The sequence below is a fragment of the Marmota flaviventris genome, chromosome 6 (assembly GCF_047511675.1).
Source record: "Marmota flaviventris isolate mMarFla1 chromosome 6, mMarFla1.hap1, whole genome shotgun sequence".
NCBI lineage: Eukaryota > Metazoa > Chordata > Mammalia > Rodentia > Sciuridae > Marmota > Marmota flaviventris.
In genome coordinates, this window is record NC_092503.1 from 57,051,403 (window position 1) to 57,069,051 (window position 17,649).

The following is a 17,649-nucleotide window of genomic DNA, read 5'->3' on the forward strand; positions in this document are numbered from 1 at the left end:
AGCTGAGGCAGAGAGAATGATACAGGGCATAGGAGGTATCAGACACAGTCTTCAACCTTACCATCTGTGGGCACAAGAAAGCTGCATTATGCAATTACCAGAACCTTGATGCATTTAAGCTTCAATTGGGAACTTCAGGACCTTGTAGAGACTTCCCAAGAGTTGAGAAAGTCCCCAAAGAATGCCTGCTAAAAGTTCTTGTGCTCTTCACTGTGAAATTCCTAACTTCTTCCACACTGCCAATTCCCCCTGTGACTCTAGAGGTTTCCCCATGTGACTCCAGAGGTGGTGATTCCTTAAGAGTTCAGTAGTATATCGCCAGGCGCAGTGGCACACACCTATAATCCCAGTGACTTGGGCGGCTGAGGCAGGAGGATCACAAGTTTGAAACCAGCCTCAGTAACTTAGTGAGGCCCTAAGTAACTTAGTGAGGCCCTAAGTAACTTAGCAAGATCCTGTCTCAGAAAAAATAAAATAAAAAAGGGCTATAGAGGTTGCTCAGTGGTTATGTACATCTGAATTTGATTCCCAGCTCAAAAAAAAAAAAAGTTCAGTGGTATCTTGCAGAGTGGGGAGAATTGTTTGAACAGGAGTGGATCTGCTCTTTCCATGCACTAGCCCAGTGAACTCCATCACTGTGCACTCTGCGGTGCCCATGTACCTCCAGGAGACCTGGGGGAAATGGTTCATGCATCAGCAGCTGTGCATTATTCAGAATCCGACTCCATCAGAAGATCAGACTTGAAAGGATTCTGACTGGCATGTCTACTTTGTCTTGCATAATTTTATTTTGAGCTGCATGTGTGTGCACACATGTACAAATTCGCTTCTGTTCCCCTCTCATTCTTCTTCCCCAGATGCCTCTCCAATACCTGATTCTTACTCATGGTCATGCTTGAGGTTTTCCCCAGGTTTCTCACGTGTTCCTATGTAAATTAGTGAAGCAGGGTTGGGTGTGGCCTTACTCCACACACTGCAGATGTCCATACCTGGCTTTGCCCAGCCAGGATCTCATTCCCTCACAAGTTATGTATCTTATCTTTATAGTCCTAAAGACTATATCAATCATTCTACAGATCAAGCTGAAGAAAGTCTTTATAAATGTATATTTGATTTAGAGTTAAATAGGATTTGGTTCTAAATGTAAGTGATCCACATTAAAAAAAAAATCATGTATTTTAACTTAAACACTAACAGGCTTCAGTTAAGTGAATGACCTTAAGAGTCTATCTGCCCAGCTGTGGCTATCTCTTTGTAACCATAGGGATAGGGGCAGATAACAAGATTTCAATATTCCTACTTTGCTGCTGGAGAATTTGGAGCCCAGGTAGCTTCAGACTTATCTTATTTCTGTGGTTCACAAACCTAATCTCACATCAGGACCACTTGGAGGACCTGTTAGAATATTGATTGCTAGCCCACTCATATATATTCTAGTTCTGTAGGCCTAAACCCAGGCCTGAGCAATTTCATTTCTAACAAGTCTCTTAGTGACACTGATGCTACTGGTCCAAGGACCACACTTTGAGCACCCTGGTCTAGCAGATGAATGTAATTTCAGATTGCAGTCAGAGGACTATTTTGTTTTTCTTTCTAGGCCAAGGTTTGTCTCACAGTCATTTCCCCTTTTAAAGAAGGTGCTTAATATAACTGATCATTTTCAGCTAGATTTTGATTGTGTACTTTTTGTGTTGAGTAGATTAAACAAAACAAAACAAAACAAAACAGAATGCAGGTAGTGCATCCTTCTCCAAACTGGAAAAGAGTATTTTTTTTAAAGAATTCCTAGGACACCATATTGGAGTTGCCAAACTATGTTCCATGGGCCCAATCTGGCTCATGATCCGTTTTTACATATAAAGTCTTGTTGGAACACAGCCATGCATATTCACCAGGGTTTTTGTTTTCTTGTCTTTGGGCTGGGGTCTTGCTAATTTGCCCAGGCTGACCTCAAACGTTCCATCCTCCCGCCTCCAGAGTAGCTGGGATGACAGGTGTGCACCACCACTCCTGCCCAGCTACTCACCTGCATTGTTACGGCTTTCCTTGAGCTGTACCAGCAGAATCAAGGAGTTGCAACAGAGACCATGTGACCTGAAGAGGCTAAGTTATTTGCTGACCCCTGCAATAAGCAACTCTTGACTAATTTAGGGAAACTTTGGTCTTGAAATCCAGCAGTAAGCAATATCAGTTTATTTTAGCAGATATGAAACTTGGATTTTAACACTTTCTTCCGCCTTCTCTCAACCCTTCTCCCCCAACATGGAAAGTGGCCCAATAAGTGAAATGAAACTTGGCCTGATCAGCGATATTTAGAAAGTGGAAGGTGAAAGTGTTGACATCTGCTTGTATTTTGTTGCCCCAACTTCTCTGGCAGCATGTGACATGGTGAAAGTGTTCTGGTCATCTATCCATCTCACATTTTGTGGAAGATTGCCTCTTGTTATCTGACCCTCATTAGATTTATGACTATGAAGAAATGTAGTTTGATACAAGATCTGCATCCTTTCCTACAGAGTGGCTTTTAGGTGAAACTCTTCCCTCTTTTAGCTTTGATAATTTCAGTCATTTGAGTGTTTTTGTGTACTCTATACTGTACTCAATATACATATAAAATATACATGCATATATATTCAATTTTCAAGCATATGTTTAAACTGTGGTAAAATACACATAACATAAAATGTATCATCTTAAACTTTTAAAGTTTGCACTTCAGTAGTGTTAAGTATATTCACATTGTGGTACAGTGGATCTCCATAACCTTTCATCTTGTAAAACTAAACTCTGTACCCAATGAGCAACTCCCGCCGAGGTCCCCCTTCTAGCCCCTGGCAATTGCCATTCTACTTTCTGTCTCTATGAATTTGACTGCTTTAGTTTCTCATGGGAGTGGAATCGTACAGCATTTGTCTTTTTGTAAGTGGCTTCTTTCACTCAACATAATTTTCATTCATATTACACCATATGCCAGAATCTCCTTCCTTTTCTTTTTTGTGCTAGGGATTGAACCAAGGGACTTAATGATGCTAGGCAAGTGCTCTGCCACTGAGCTACACTAGAGTCTTAGAATTTCTTTCCTTGGGATAGAATAATATTCCATAGTCTGTATATGCCACTTGATCCATTCATCTGTGAATGAACACTGGGTTGTTTCCACCTTTTAGCTACTGTGAACAACGCTGCTGTGAACGTGGGTGTACAGATATCTGTTTGAATCCCTTTTTTCAATACTTTTGATTATAAACCCAGAAGAGGAATTGCTGGATCAAAGGGTAATTCTAGTTTTTATTTTCGGAGGAAGGGCATATGTGTATTTTCATCAGGTATGCTTGTCTCAACCTCTCTTTCTCTTACCTCCTTCTTGATCTTCTTTCTGCAGTTCAGAGAAACTGATGCTATGAAATCATTATACATGCAAGGGATTTGTTGGGGGAAATGCCTCTGAAGGGTAAAGATGAGGAAGCAGGGCTGGCCTGCTGGGAGAGTCTTCACACTGCAGTGTAGATCAGACTGAAGGAAAGAAAGGACGGCGTAGGCAGCCTGAGATTTTAGTGCAATTCTAATTGAATTGCAGGTAGAGGATGGAGGATCCTGGAGCCAAGCTGGAGGAGTTCTGTGTCTCCCAGGTATGGGCTGGTGCTGTTGTTGCCATCATTGGTGGTGGATGCACAGGAGCAGCTGGGATGGTCACTCAGAAAACTGCCTGCTACAGGAGAGCTGAGTGCTTTATTGTCATAGCTACCACACTCTCTTATATGTTGCCACCAAAGACATAACATGTGTGTGTGTGTGTGTGTGTGTGTGTGTGTGTGTGTGGTGGGGGTGGGGTGGGGTGGGTGATGCTGGGGATCAAACCCAGAGCTTCAAATATGCTATGCAAGCACCATACCTGTACGATGAATCTCCTTCCCCAGCCCCAAAGATATATATTTTTTTAAACGGAAAACCATCTATGTTATTCTCCTTACAGACCTCCAGTGGTTCCCCTTTCCCTGAAGAATGAAGTCCAGATCGGTTAAGGTGCTCGGCCACACAACTCATTTGACTCCACAGTGCTTTCTGCACCTCACACGTAACACATGTAGCCTGGTGTGCCCCGTACCTTTCTGTCATGGGCTCTTTGCCCACATGGTTCCTCTTTTCTTACATGCCCTTTGTTGCTCAGCCACCCATGGAGATCCTAGTTCCTTCTAAAGTATTTCTCTACAGAACCATAAATGAAGTGAACAGCTCCTTCCTTGAAAGTGTACTTTATTTAGGAAAACTTATTTGAAATTGTACACTGAATACCATGAAACATATAAAGGTGAATTTGATATGAATTCTACTTTGGAAGATTAACTTCGATAGGGAAAATGATATTGCATAAATCCTATATTAAAAGGAGAAAATAAAGACAGTAATGGGCTAAGCACAGAAAAAATGTCGTGGGGATGCAGAAGAAGGAAAGATGATCTTCATCTCTGAGGAGCCCACTCTGAGAGGTGGGCCTTAGAGCACCAGGAAGATTTGGGTATGAGGAAATGAGCGGGGGAAGGAATTCCAGATTAAAAGAACAACAGGGATGTGGGCTGCATTTCTTTAAAACAGTCTCAATGACTAGAGTTTTCAAAGTATACATGGATCCATTAGTGGAGTGTGGAATAAATTTAGTGGTGGATTTTTTCTCTTTTTTTGGCACCAGGGATTGGACTCAGTGGTGTTTTACCACAGACCTACATCCCCAACCCCCTTTTTTTTCCCATAAGTTTTAATTTTGGGACAGAGTCTTTCTAAGTTGCTGAGGCTGGTTTTGAACTTGTGATCTTCTTGTCTCGGTCTCTTGAGCACACCATTGCACCCAGCTTCAGCAGTCATCTTAACAGCATTAATAAAAATTTAAAAAATAAGAAAGAAATGGAATCAATAGAATAGAATGAAGTGTACACAATGCATATACCTTAGTATGGTTTATATTAATGGTATTATTTTGTAAAACTTATTATATGTGTAATTTATATACATATATTTATATATGTGTATATATTTCCATAATATATAAAAGTTCACTATATAAATGGATTTCTTTTTTTTAATAGTTTCAGTTATATACAGACACAACACCTTTATTTTATTCATTTATTTTTATGTGGTGCTGAGGATTGAACCCAGGGCCTCACACATGCGAGGCAAGCGCTCCACCACTGAGGCACAACCCTGGCCCTATAAACGGATTTCTTACTGTGGGGAATGCCTGGATCTTATTTGAATTTATTGAATAATATGTAACTGTGGAGCATCTTTTATGTGCTGGCCACTGGACAAAGTTCTGAAAAAAATGAACCTGACATAGTCTCTGTCCTCATGCAAATTATGACCCCATGTAATAATTCCTAAAATTTACTGGCATCAGAAACACATAAGAAAACTTAATAAAGCACAGATTCCAGAGTTTCTTATTCATCTTCAGAGTTCCCTGTTCACAGTTCTGGGGTGACCTGGCAACTTTCATTTCTAGCAAGTTCCCAAGTAATGCTAAAGATGCCAGAAGGGGACCACATTAGACACTGGTCTAATGGGTTTCTTAAATAAATACAGCTTGACATTGTGGTCAGTTGTGATAAATGTTATAGAAGAGAAGAGCAGAAAACTAGGAGAGAGAATAACTGGGAAACTTATTTTATACTCAACAGTCAGGGAAGGTATCTGAGAACCTGACATTAAGGTAGTGGGAATAGCATGGAACCAGGGTGGGAACAGCATGCTCAGTGATCCAGAGGTGCTGAAAGGCTGGAGGATACAGGATTTGAAAAGAGGTTAGAAGCAGGCACTAGATCATGTGGTATCTTTAGTGTCATGGTATTCACTGTGGGATACATGTCTTTCCCGGGGGCATGCGAAGATTCTAATGGAGCTGCACATACATGTAGTTTTAAGAGAATCGTCTTCTGTATGTGTTCTCCTAAAAATGAACTGCCCAAGAGATAGTACTTTGGGAGTGCTCATTTACCTTTCCTACCTTTGTGTGACAGAAAGTCATACTTACCACCTAATGTATCTTCTAGGACATACTGTCCTAATGTGTAAAGTCCCTGGGCAGGAGGCAAAATAAAGAATGACGCAAACTCTTTGATTTTGATGTTAAAAAAAATGAAAGCTTAATTGTGGAATAAAAAGAAAATCTATTCTCATGTCAATCAACCTCCAGTTCTAGACTTTCTGCAAGATTGAAGGACACTATAAGCTAAGCTGTCAGCAGATAGGACATTAAAAATAATTTTTGATGGTGCATCACTTTGCCATTTTGGTGTGCCCTCAAGTAAAGAAATAAGACTCCATGATTGCCTAGAAGACTGGACTAGAGGCTTGAAGCTGTGAGAAGAAGGTTTAGGGGAAGAGGGCATTACCTTTGAGAAGAGTAATAGATTGGGAAATGATCTGCACCCACAAGAGGGCTGGGGTGCGGGCTGCCGTCATGTCTCAGCTCTCATTCCACTTGAATTTTGAGAAGGAATAACCTCCTCCTTCTGCTGGACACCCTCATCATCTCTCTTGCTTTCCCTCTCTTTCTTTCCTTCATTCTCTGCCTGTCCCATTTATAATAAGATAGGCCAGATGAGTGTAGGGTGGTGGTCAACACCAGGGGACTGGATGGAGAAAAGTAGTTGGGGATCCTTAAGGTGGGAAGGAGAGGTGTGGTACTGGGAAAATAGCTGGGGGGCAGAAGCCACATAATTTCTCCCCTTTTATTTTTGGCGCCAAGGTTAGGGCAGGGCTGGAGGTCTGGGTGCTTCCCTGTAGGAGGGAGAGGCGCTGGAGGAGTGCATTGTGTCCCTTGGATCAGGCAACCAGTGCCACAGTTAAGATGGGAAGATTTTCTCTGTGGGTGAAGGCAGGTGAAGCGCCAGTGAGGGCTGTGGGCCGAGATCAGGACAGCTGGATTCAGCTCACTCTCAGCCACTTCTTGTGTGACCTTGGGAATAGCAACTAGATTCTTGATGCCCACATTCTCCATTTGTAAAAGAAACACTTGCAGAAAGTGATCTGTACGTTCTCCTCCCCTCTCCAAAATGATGATTTTTAAGTCACAGAAATTGGAAACAGTTTACAAAAGCCCAGGGACTTTTGCTTTGCTTCATTATGACAGTGAACTTTCCATTTTGTTGTTAAAAAAACAAAAGAAGAAAGGGAGAAAAAAAGGCCCCCTCCTTTTTTTTTTTTGCATTGAGAAACATCAAGATTACTCTGTCCTCTAATGGTCGCCTGGGTAGAATTTTCCATCTTAGCACAAAGCGGCTCGACCTGGTTTCCACTAATCCCTTCCCTGTATTCCCCTAATTTAACAAGAGGAACTGCAAGAGTCAGACAGTGTGTGGGAAGACTGGAGAAAATAAGGAAGGTATAGAAACCACTAGAGATGGAGATAAGTTAAACATTCTGGCAAATTGTCACGGTGTATTGCTCATGCTGAATGGAGAGGCAGTTGGAAAGGTAGTTAAGAGAGTGGCTTTAAATGCTTCATCTAATTGCAAGCAGCTGTCGATTAGTGGAGCTTGACCAACTGTTTTTAATTCACTCAGTAGTGATGAAGAGAATGAGACTTTTAAGGGAAACTGGCAGGCGCTGTGAGTACGAATGCGGTTGCTTACACTTTTTCCAGAGGTCAGGAGTACAGTAATTACTAAGAGACGCTCGCTGAAAACATCGCAGGCTTTCATGATAATGATTTTCCTAAATTTTACCAGCATTTGTTGAGCTTTTGGTGGGAGGCAAATCTCTCTATTATCCATATTCTGGAATGATTTTGGAGAATGAATCATCTTCCAGTAATGAGCAACTGGATGCTTCATGCCAATACAGAGGCAATTGGCATTTGGTGGGGGTAGTAAATCTAGGATGAGAGATGATAATGCCCTTTAAGAATCTTCTTAGGAGCATGTCATTTCATTTTTTTTTTTTGTTTTTGTTTTTAGTGGCTTTCTTTTCATTTTTAAATTAGAAAATAGGAGAAAGTGGAAACATTTGAACGAGTCTCCTGTAATTGTAAAACCTGCTACAAATTATCTAAATTTGAGAGTTTTCTGGAAGATAAAGTTTGGGGTAGACCTTTTTCATCAAGTCTAATACTTTATTTGATGTAATGACTCTTTATTTTATATTTCTTTTACCTAACAAGATTAGTAATCTTTCTATGTATTTATATCATAAGCTTCTCTTTCTTGTCAGACAGTTTAAGAAGTTATTTTAGTGTTTCTGCATTGCAAACCGAAGAAATCATTAACTTGACCAGAAGTAAGGCTTGTAGGAAATCAGGAAGACCTTATTCTAATGGTAGCTGTCTAACTGGTCTGAAAAGATATAGAAGGGGATCCCTTCAGAAACTTTCAGGGAGCAAAGGGCTGGGCTTCTTCAGTACCAGTCACCACCCACTTTATGCCCTGGAATTCAGTGTCCTGAAAGAGAAAGTAAATTCTTAATTATGCACATGAGCAAAGATATGTCAACAAGAATCTTCTTCATATATTGTACTTCACATATACTTCACAAAATTAGAAGTATCCTCACCGTTTATCATTAGCATTCACAAAATAGATTATGATACTCACATAGTATAATTTTATGAAGACACCAAAAATGTTAGAAGGATATGTAAATGACATGGGGAAATGGTCATAATGCACTAGGCAGAAAATGGAGATAAAAATCAATAACTGTAACAGAGTTATATCCACATTTATTATTAATATTTGCAGTACTGGGAATTGAACCCGGGGCACTCTACCACTGAGGTACATCCCTAGTCCTTTTTATTTTTTTATTTTGAGACAGGGTCTCACAAAGATTGCCCAGATTGATCTTAAACTTCCTCTCAAGTTTCTGGGATTAGGAGTATGCCACTGATCCTGGAAATAACAGAAATGGCTCTATCTGCTTATCTATTTAGATCTAGATCTGACATACCTCAAAGTGTGTGTACGTTAGGAAAATCAAGAGTTGAAAAAAAAAAAAGAACAAAATGGAAACAGTAGTGATGGGATTGCCAGTGATTTTTATTTTATGATTTGCCTCCTTTATCTGCATTTTTTTGAAATTTCTTGTAAAGAACACATATACTTTTCTAATGAGGAAAAAAACTCTTATTTTTATAATGAATTTCCCAACATGTCATTTTTTTCCCCCTGTAATAAAGTGTTTTATTTCTTGTCAAGCTGAAGCTAAGGAGGAGATTCATGTCCAGCAAAGAAGGAAAAAAAAAATCAAGAGGGACAGCACTCAATAAACACCTAATTTTGCTTCTGATCTCGTGCCTGTTTGAAGCGCTCACACTTGTTTTGACTCTGCTGGGTAAGTCAGCTCTGCTGACACAGTCACAGTTTCCACCAGCTGTTTTGGATGTTTGAGGTTGTGTTTCTGTTTTAGTGAACCTCACTGCCTAGCCCTTGAGCTAGCCTATGAACAATTGTAAAGGAAGTCTTTGAGGCAGAGTCAGAGGAAAGCTGCGGATCTCCTGTCATCCATGAGGATTTGGAAAGGCAGCCTCCTTTGTGCCGTTTCTGTTTTTCTTCCAGGGCAGGTCCCTTGATGTCAGAAAGATGGATCGCTTCTCAGGTCTAGTTGTTGGGTGGAGCGTCTGTGGCCACAGCTGTACCTTCTGAGTCTAATGGACTTCTCGGGACAAAGATGTGGTGACGAATCTGCGCTGGGTACAACTTATGGATCCTTCTTGGGTTCTGTTTCCCACGTGGTAATTCTTTTCCACCAGTTCAGTTTCTGGTGGGAAGCTACTTATCATGGAAAGCCCACCAAAGGAGGCCTGCAGTCATCTTTGCCCAAGATCTCTGAGACTGTCCTTTGAGTTAGAAACCAGGGGGTTCTCATCGTATGATGTGGCAGAATTTCTGGAAACTGATTTGGGGAAGAGGAAGCTGACTTATGTGGGAGTCACCATCTCAGTTGTCCTTCTCTGCCTCCCCCCCGCCATAATGCTTTTTCAAAGAAAAGACAAATTGCGAAGTTTCTGGTGAGAGTTGGGATTTCATTAGAAATATTCTAGAGCTGAGCATGGTTTACCTGATTTTAGACCTTTTTAAGTCTAGCATTAATTCCTATGTCCTTTTGTCCCTTTGCTTCCCTTTAAAAAGTTTCATTCTGTTTGGATGCAGACTAACCAGGCTCAATCTTGATATTTTTTTGGATTGTTTGCCCTGACACTTGAGTACCTACTATGAGCCAGCTACTGCTCATGGCCATTAAGGAAACTGGTAGATGGTAGATGTCTAGTTCTTACTTGAGGGAGCTCACATAAGAAAGAAAGGAAAATAGAAGTGAGGCACAGAGCAAAGTGCTGTCTTAAAGGAATGATTCCTTAGGAAAAATTTTAATCACTGGAATTTCAGAGAGGCTGGCAGATGTGTTCATCGGAAGAGAACCCACTAGAGAACAATTGGTTACTTAGGTATTCCAGACCAGAGCAATGCATGTGTTGGTTGGTAGAGTTTCCTCTTATTTCAGGCAAGATTTTTAGTTACAAGTGACAGAAACTGAGCTCAGGTTCTAACATCAGACCCTGATAGATCCATATAATATCATCAGAAATGTGTCTCTCTCATCTTCACAGATTTACAGCCTTCTGCTTTGGAAACCCCAAAGGGACAGTCCTTGTCCCAACAGTTTTAATAGTATCCAGTGCTATCATTAGACCAACTTAAGTCACATGCCATTGTGGGCTGAGTATCGCACATGCTTACTGGACCCAAATTTTAGGCCCTCCCCTGTCATCAGAGGGTGAAGTCTATCTCATCTGAATTATAATCATGGAGAACTAGAGAAAAAGTAGTTCCTTTAAAAGAAAATGAGGAGCTGTTTTCAGAATGATCACAGGGTAGACACTTCTACCACAAGGATCCTGATGTCCTTTTCTTGCAGATGTGTTTTAATCTGATGGTCCTAAACTATCAGAATGTTAACCTTTGACCTCAATATAGAAGGGGTTTTCTGATTTCTTATTTCCCAGAAGTTCTTTAATCCCCATGCAAGTTTCCCTGCCTCCTGCTCAGCAGTGGGATCTTCCTTTCAAGGGATTTAGGAAGAGATGCCCCTCCTCCCTCAGAGCACTGGACGCCTACTGCATATGTTTATATGACTAAGATGATGACTCAAATGTTTGGTGCAGTGGTTCTCAAGGTTATGGTGCCCAGATCATCATCAGTAGCATCAGCACCTGGGAACTTGTTAGAAATGCAAATTCAAAGGCCTCATCCCAGAACTACTGAATCAGAAACTCTGGGGGTCTAGACATCTGTGCTTTCACAAGCTCTCCAGATGATTCTGGTATATACTCAAGTCTTGAAAACATTGATGTAGTTCAGCAAAATCTACTCTGGAGCAGAGGTAACCCACTGAAGAGTTTTCAGCAGAGGGAGTAAGATGATTAGATCCATTTATGATGCATGCTTGAGAATGGACTGGGGGCAAAGTAGGGCAGAGTCAAGATCCCAGACAGGAAAACAAGTCAGAAAGCTTTTGTGATAATGGAATGAAAACATGTCAGAAGTGGCCCAGGACAATGGAATTGCAGTTGGAGCGCAGTGGATACAGTTGGGACACTGGGGTGTGGTTGAAGTGTAGGTCAAGATCAAGAGCACTCAAAAGAGGACTCCTAGGTGGCCAATTTGGAAATACAAAGTGAATGGAAGTGATTTCCCCCGTAGGAAACTTTAGAGAATGCATGGCCTTCTAGAAGAAAGTCAGTGCAATTTTAGACAAGCATTTTTATGCTCAAAAGGAGATGCTTAGGATGTAGCTGCTGTCCAGGTCTTGAGTTCAGACAAGAAGTCTGAGTGAGAGTAAATATTTGACAGTCATCAACATATGAATGACACTGAGGCCAAGGGAGCAGATGAGATCACCCAGGGAAAGTGTTTGAGAGGAGGGCTTGGAGCCCAGTGGTGCTCAGGTATTAAGAAACAGGCAGAGGAAGAGAAACCTGTGAACACGACTGAAGGATGGCCAGGGCAGGCAGAGGGAAAAATCAGCACATGGAATGTGGTGGAGATCATGGAGGCCAAGGGAAGCAAATTTCAACGCTTCCTAAAAGTGCATGATGCTAATATTGTGTACCTAACTGAGATCAGTCCTGCTCATCTCTGGGGAAGTCATGCAGTGCTACCCTGCATCTGCCAGCAGCTCCTGTCACTATTCCAAATGGTCTCACTCACAGAGACACTTTTCAGGAAACAGTACTTTCCTAAAATTACTTTCTTAGGCAGATAAAATGGTACTTGCTGAGTCACAATTTACTGACGGAGACCCCATCCCACATTTCCTACTTGCTATCTCTTTCTGAGTAAAATCTATCAGGTTCCTTATATATTTTCCTCTCTGCTTATCTCATTCCATTTTTAGTTCACTGTATTTCACCATGCCTCTGACCCCCACCCAGCATGATTTCAGATAGATGGTCACGAACTGAGGTGCTCTCTGCAATTGCAAGTTTGCAAATGTTGTGGCAATGTCCGTGCCCATTCTGATACCCAGCTGGAATGGTGTTGTGTGGCCAGCTCACGTCTTTAGCCGCTGTTGACTTCCTTGACAGAATTATTGTCTTTCTTCTTTTTCTTTCTTTCTCTCTTTAAAGTTGGACACTCTGGGGAATTATTTTGGCTAGAATTAGATATGCACAGCTGATATCTCCAGCTGCACATTCTTTGGTTCTTTTTGGCTCTACAAAAGCTCTTGGTGTTCTGACAATTTATTCACATGGAGAGCAGTAGGGACGGTGGCCCACCCAGATATTCTTTAAAAGCATTTAAAGAGCTTCCATGGTCAGCTGAAGTGAGTAGGAGGAATAGTTCAAAATACATTGAGAGCCCAAGTGAAGATACGTACTCTTGGGCAATTTATGTTTTGTTCCTTAATTATCATATTACCTCTGAAGTAGCTGTGGCACGGAGGAGGAACTAATTATGCAGCTCATGGCATGAAAACAATGCAGTATGTTTTTTAAAAATTTCAACCTGAAAATGTCATGAAGGCTAAAGATCTAATGTAGAATGTAATATGGCAAGATCCTGGGAATGGCTTTAGGTGTCACCTCCAAGCTGATGACTTCCAAACCCACTTCTTTAGGCCTATCTTCTCCCCTAAAGCGTAATCCAAGATCTTCAATCATTCATTGGTTCTTTTTACCTAAATGTCCAGCTAGCATTATCTCAAAGTCCCTGGATTCCTACTGAGCTTGCTTTTCTCTTCTCCAGATACACCACCTCTGTAAACTTTACTGCCTGCTTGGCTCAAATTCTTTCAGTCTCCTTTGACTCTTCCTTCACCAGTTTTCTTCACATCTAGCCTGGTTCTTAAGTCTTCCTGGTCATGCCACCAAATCATCTTTGCCCGTGCTTCCTCCTACTGTGGTCAGACTAGATCAGATCTAAACACTTTTATTGTTGTGGGACTGCAAATATTCCCTAAGTGCTAAGTGGCCTTTCTTCCATTTTTGTCCCCTTGACTCTATTGCACAAAGAGATGTCAAATCAGTCTTCTGAGATACTACATTTCATCACAATGCATCTCTATTTAAAAAATTCTACAGCTTCCTGTTATCTTCAGCATGAGTGCAACACCTCCTCCCAAATACTTTGAGGTTCTTTCACAATCTCTTCAGCTGCCTCGTGAGATAAAGGTTACTCCAGTTACTCATTTTCATCTTCCTTTTATCTTGTTGAAATAATTTTGAGTCTTTCTGTCATTGAGTATGTTGTCCAGCTCAGTTTTGTGTCCAATGCATATATATTTTCTTTGCATGTGCTTGACGTTGTCTCTCTCTTTCATTGCTGGGGATCAAATCCAGGGCCTCACACATGGTAGGTAACTGCTCTATCACTGACTTACACTCTCAGCTCCTTGGTAGTTGTTAATAAATGTCACTAAATAGGATGGAATAAGAACACAAGGATATGCCCAAATTATCTGTAGGATTGAAGTTTTTGAACTGGAGGTTAAATTGCCATTGTTTTTGGAAGATTGTCTTTTGCCTTCTGTTGTTTCCTTACCTAAAATGTTCCATAGCTCTTTGGGTACTTCCTTTACTTATTCATAAAGCATTTACGGATTACTCCCTTTCCCAATATGCAGTTGGCCCTCAATATCCACATGTTCTGTATCTGTGGATTCAACCCACTGCAAACTGAAATAAGAAAATAAAATGTGTCTGGGGCTGGCGATGTAACTCAGAGGTAGAGTGCCTGCCTAGAACACATGAACTCCTGCATTCAATCTCCAGGACTGGAAAAAAAAAAAGGTGTATTGAATACATACAGATGTTTTCCTTCATTATTGTTCCCTAACAATAGAGAGCAACAACTACTTATGATCTTTACATTGTATTAGATATTACAAGTAATACCAAGAAGATTTGAAGCATATAGGAGGATGTATGTAGGTTACATGCAAACATGCAAATACTACACCATTTTACATAAGAGATTTGAGTACATGTGGATTTTGCAACTAATCTCTTGTAGAAACCAAGGGATAACCGTGATTCTTTCCTCTCCTTCAGGATCTAAAGCTGCCTGGAACTCATTCCTTTCACGAAATATCAAGGCCAGCTTTTATTGTTTATGTGTCTGTTTGTTTCTGTTTGAGGGATTTGTCTTAAGTAAAAGTCATTGGCAGAGAAATTGGACATTTGTTTTGACGTTTATGAAATAACTCCCATTTTCCTATATTGTTCTTGTTACTGTTGCTACATATCAAATACCACTCCAAATACAGTTGTGTAAAGCAATCAATGTTTTAGTAGGTTTTGGGGTTAGGAATTCTGAAATGGCACAGTGAAGTTGACTTCTTTGAGCTTCTCCTCCCCCATGTCTGAGTCTTCAGCTGAGAGGACTCAAAGGCTGGGGTGGACTCAGTAGCTGGGGGCTAGAATTGTCTAGGAACTTGCTTACTTGCATATTTCGCATCTGGGTGAGTGTGCTGGAAGAATAAGGCTACCACCTCCCTCCAGGGCCTTCAGGTGGGCTCTCCCTGTGGGGTGGCTTCTTGGGAGCACAGCAGCCTCCGGAGAATCTGACTTACTGCCAGCTCAGCCACAACTGTTCCTGTGAACCAGACAGAACTCTATGACCAGGATTGGCATCACTCAGACTCAAGAAGTATTTTCAATACATTCTATTGGTTGCAACTGAGTCATAAGCTTCCCAAATTCAAAGGGATAGGCTATAGACCCCACCTTTCACCAGGAAAAATGTCAAAAATGTGTTTTATGTATAAAATGTTATTTATTTATTTATTTATTTTGGTACTGAGGATTGAACCTGGGGGAGTTCTACCACTGAGTCACATTCCCACCCTTTTGATATTTTGAGATAGATTCTTACTAAAGTTGCCCAGGCCGGCCTTGAAATTGTGATCCTCCTGCCTCAGTCTTCTACCTGATGGGATTACTGGTGTGCACCACCATAGCCAGGAAAGGTGGTATTTTAAAATTGCCATGTATGTGAACTGTAGCTGTAGCTATTGCTTTTGGAGATTTGACTCAGTGTGCTGGTGTGTTGGGAACATTACCTGCTAATTCAGTACAGGTAATTTGGGGGTAACAATAACCAGAAGAAATATAATAATCTCTTGTTTACACTTAATTCAGCCAAGACTTATTTTTTTTTCAATTAAAGAAATAAGATGAGAACATGTCTTTGTTTTCTTTTTCTAATTTTTAATATTCTAGCATTGATATTTAGGACTTCAAAAAGGTGCTTCTGGGAGTTTCATCATTTGGCAGCTGGTAATAGTAAGTAAGAAACATCATTACATAAACTTTGGGTTAAAATGCAGGTGGTATTTTTGGAGAAGTCAGTGTCAATGTGAGGCTGCAGTCACTCTGACCGCCTCCAGCCCATCTGCAGGGACATTTCTGTCTTCGGCAAGTAAAACCCCCTCCTTCTGCCTGCTTTGACTGCCTCCCTGAGTTCCCCTTTTTTTTTGGACCTTGAGTTTCAACTTGATGAGTTGTCAAAAGGACTGGGCCACTGGATTCTACCTGACAAGAACTTAAGAGGCTGTGACTGTGAGGAGGGGCTATTTTCTGATTTTATCACATCTCATGTCCATTTATTAAACAGATATTCATGGAGAGACTTGTATGACCCAAGCACTGCACTAGGGAATAGAATTATTAAAAATGAGCCAAACTAGACACCGTTCCTGCCTTCATGGAACTTACATGTCATCAATACAGAAGCTGTAGCTTGTCCAGCTCTGCAGGAGACATGTGAGGTTCTTGGAAAGCTTGTACTAAGTGGTGCTGACAGTGGGAGCTCAGAGAAGTTTCCCCAAGGAAGTCGCAATTGAGCTAAGAGCTGAGACGTGAGTAGGTGTTAATCAGGAAAATGAGGGAGAATGATTCATGCCGAAGGAACAGCCAGTGGAAGGAGGGGACAGGACGAGTTGAAAGGACTCAGTATGATAAAAGGCCAGTGTGAATGGAAGGGAGAGTAAGGAGTGTGAGAACCAGGCTGCACGAAGCTTGGGGACCATGTTATATCAGTCAGGATTCCCCAGAGAAGAAATATTAGGATATGTGTGTGATAATTATTAACAATAATTAATAAAATATTTAAACCATTTATATGTAAGCAGAACCATTAATATGTAATATGTAGTACACATCATATAAATAAATAATTCCTATAACCAGCAAGTCTGAAGTTGGTATGGCAGCCTGGTAGGGAGGCTAGAAACTTAACAAGAATTGATCATGCTGCAATTTTGAGGTAGAATTTTTCTTCTTTTTTGAGAAAGAAATTTTCTTTCTGAGAGATCTTGATTTTTGCTTTAAAGGCGTTCAACTGATTGTATGAAGCCCATTGACTGTTTATAGGTATTAAGTACATCTATAAAATGTTTTTGTAGTCACACCTATATTAGTGTTTAATTAAATCACTAGCAAAGTTAACACATAAAACAAACCATCACATATGGTAAGAAGTCTTGTCTGGGTCCTAAGGGCAGTGGAAAACTCTGAAGGGGGCTCACAGGGGGTGACATGACAAATGTACTTATGCTATTAGAAGCTGGTTGGTGAATGTTATCGACACTCATGAGCTCTTCCAGAGGGACAGTCTATCCTCCATGATGCCCATATTGAAATTGCTTACTAAGCTCTTATTTTGTATTGGTTTCTCTCTCTCTCTCTCTCTCTAATGAGACTGGAGGTTCTCTGGAGGCAAGATCCATGTCTTATTTACCAATGCATCAGAAGTACCTGGGACACTGTCTGGGACATGACATGCACCCAATAAGCATTGAAGGAAACCTGAATGGGTTTAATGCCTGCCTAATGTGCTTCATAAAGAATTAAGAATAACAGTCCCAACAGAACACTAAAAATTGTTATGATCTCATTTCTAGCTTTTTTCCATTGGCATGATATGTAGTTTTTTTTTTTTTTTTTTTTGGAATAGAATAATTTTTTCCCTTTCTGTTTTCTTTCTTTCTTTCTTTCTTTCTTTCTTTCTTTCTTTCTTTCTTTCTTTCTTTCTTTCTCCTTCCTTCCTCCCTCCCTCCTTTCTTTCTTTCTTTTTCTCTTTCTTTCAATTGAATCCAAGGCCTCGTGTGTGTTACACAAGCACTCTACCATTAGTTATATCTCCTTCCTGAAACATA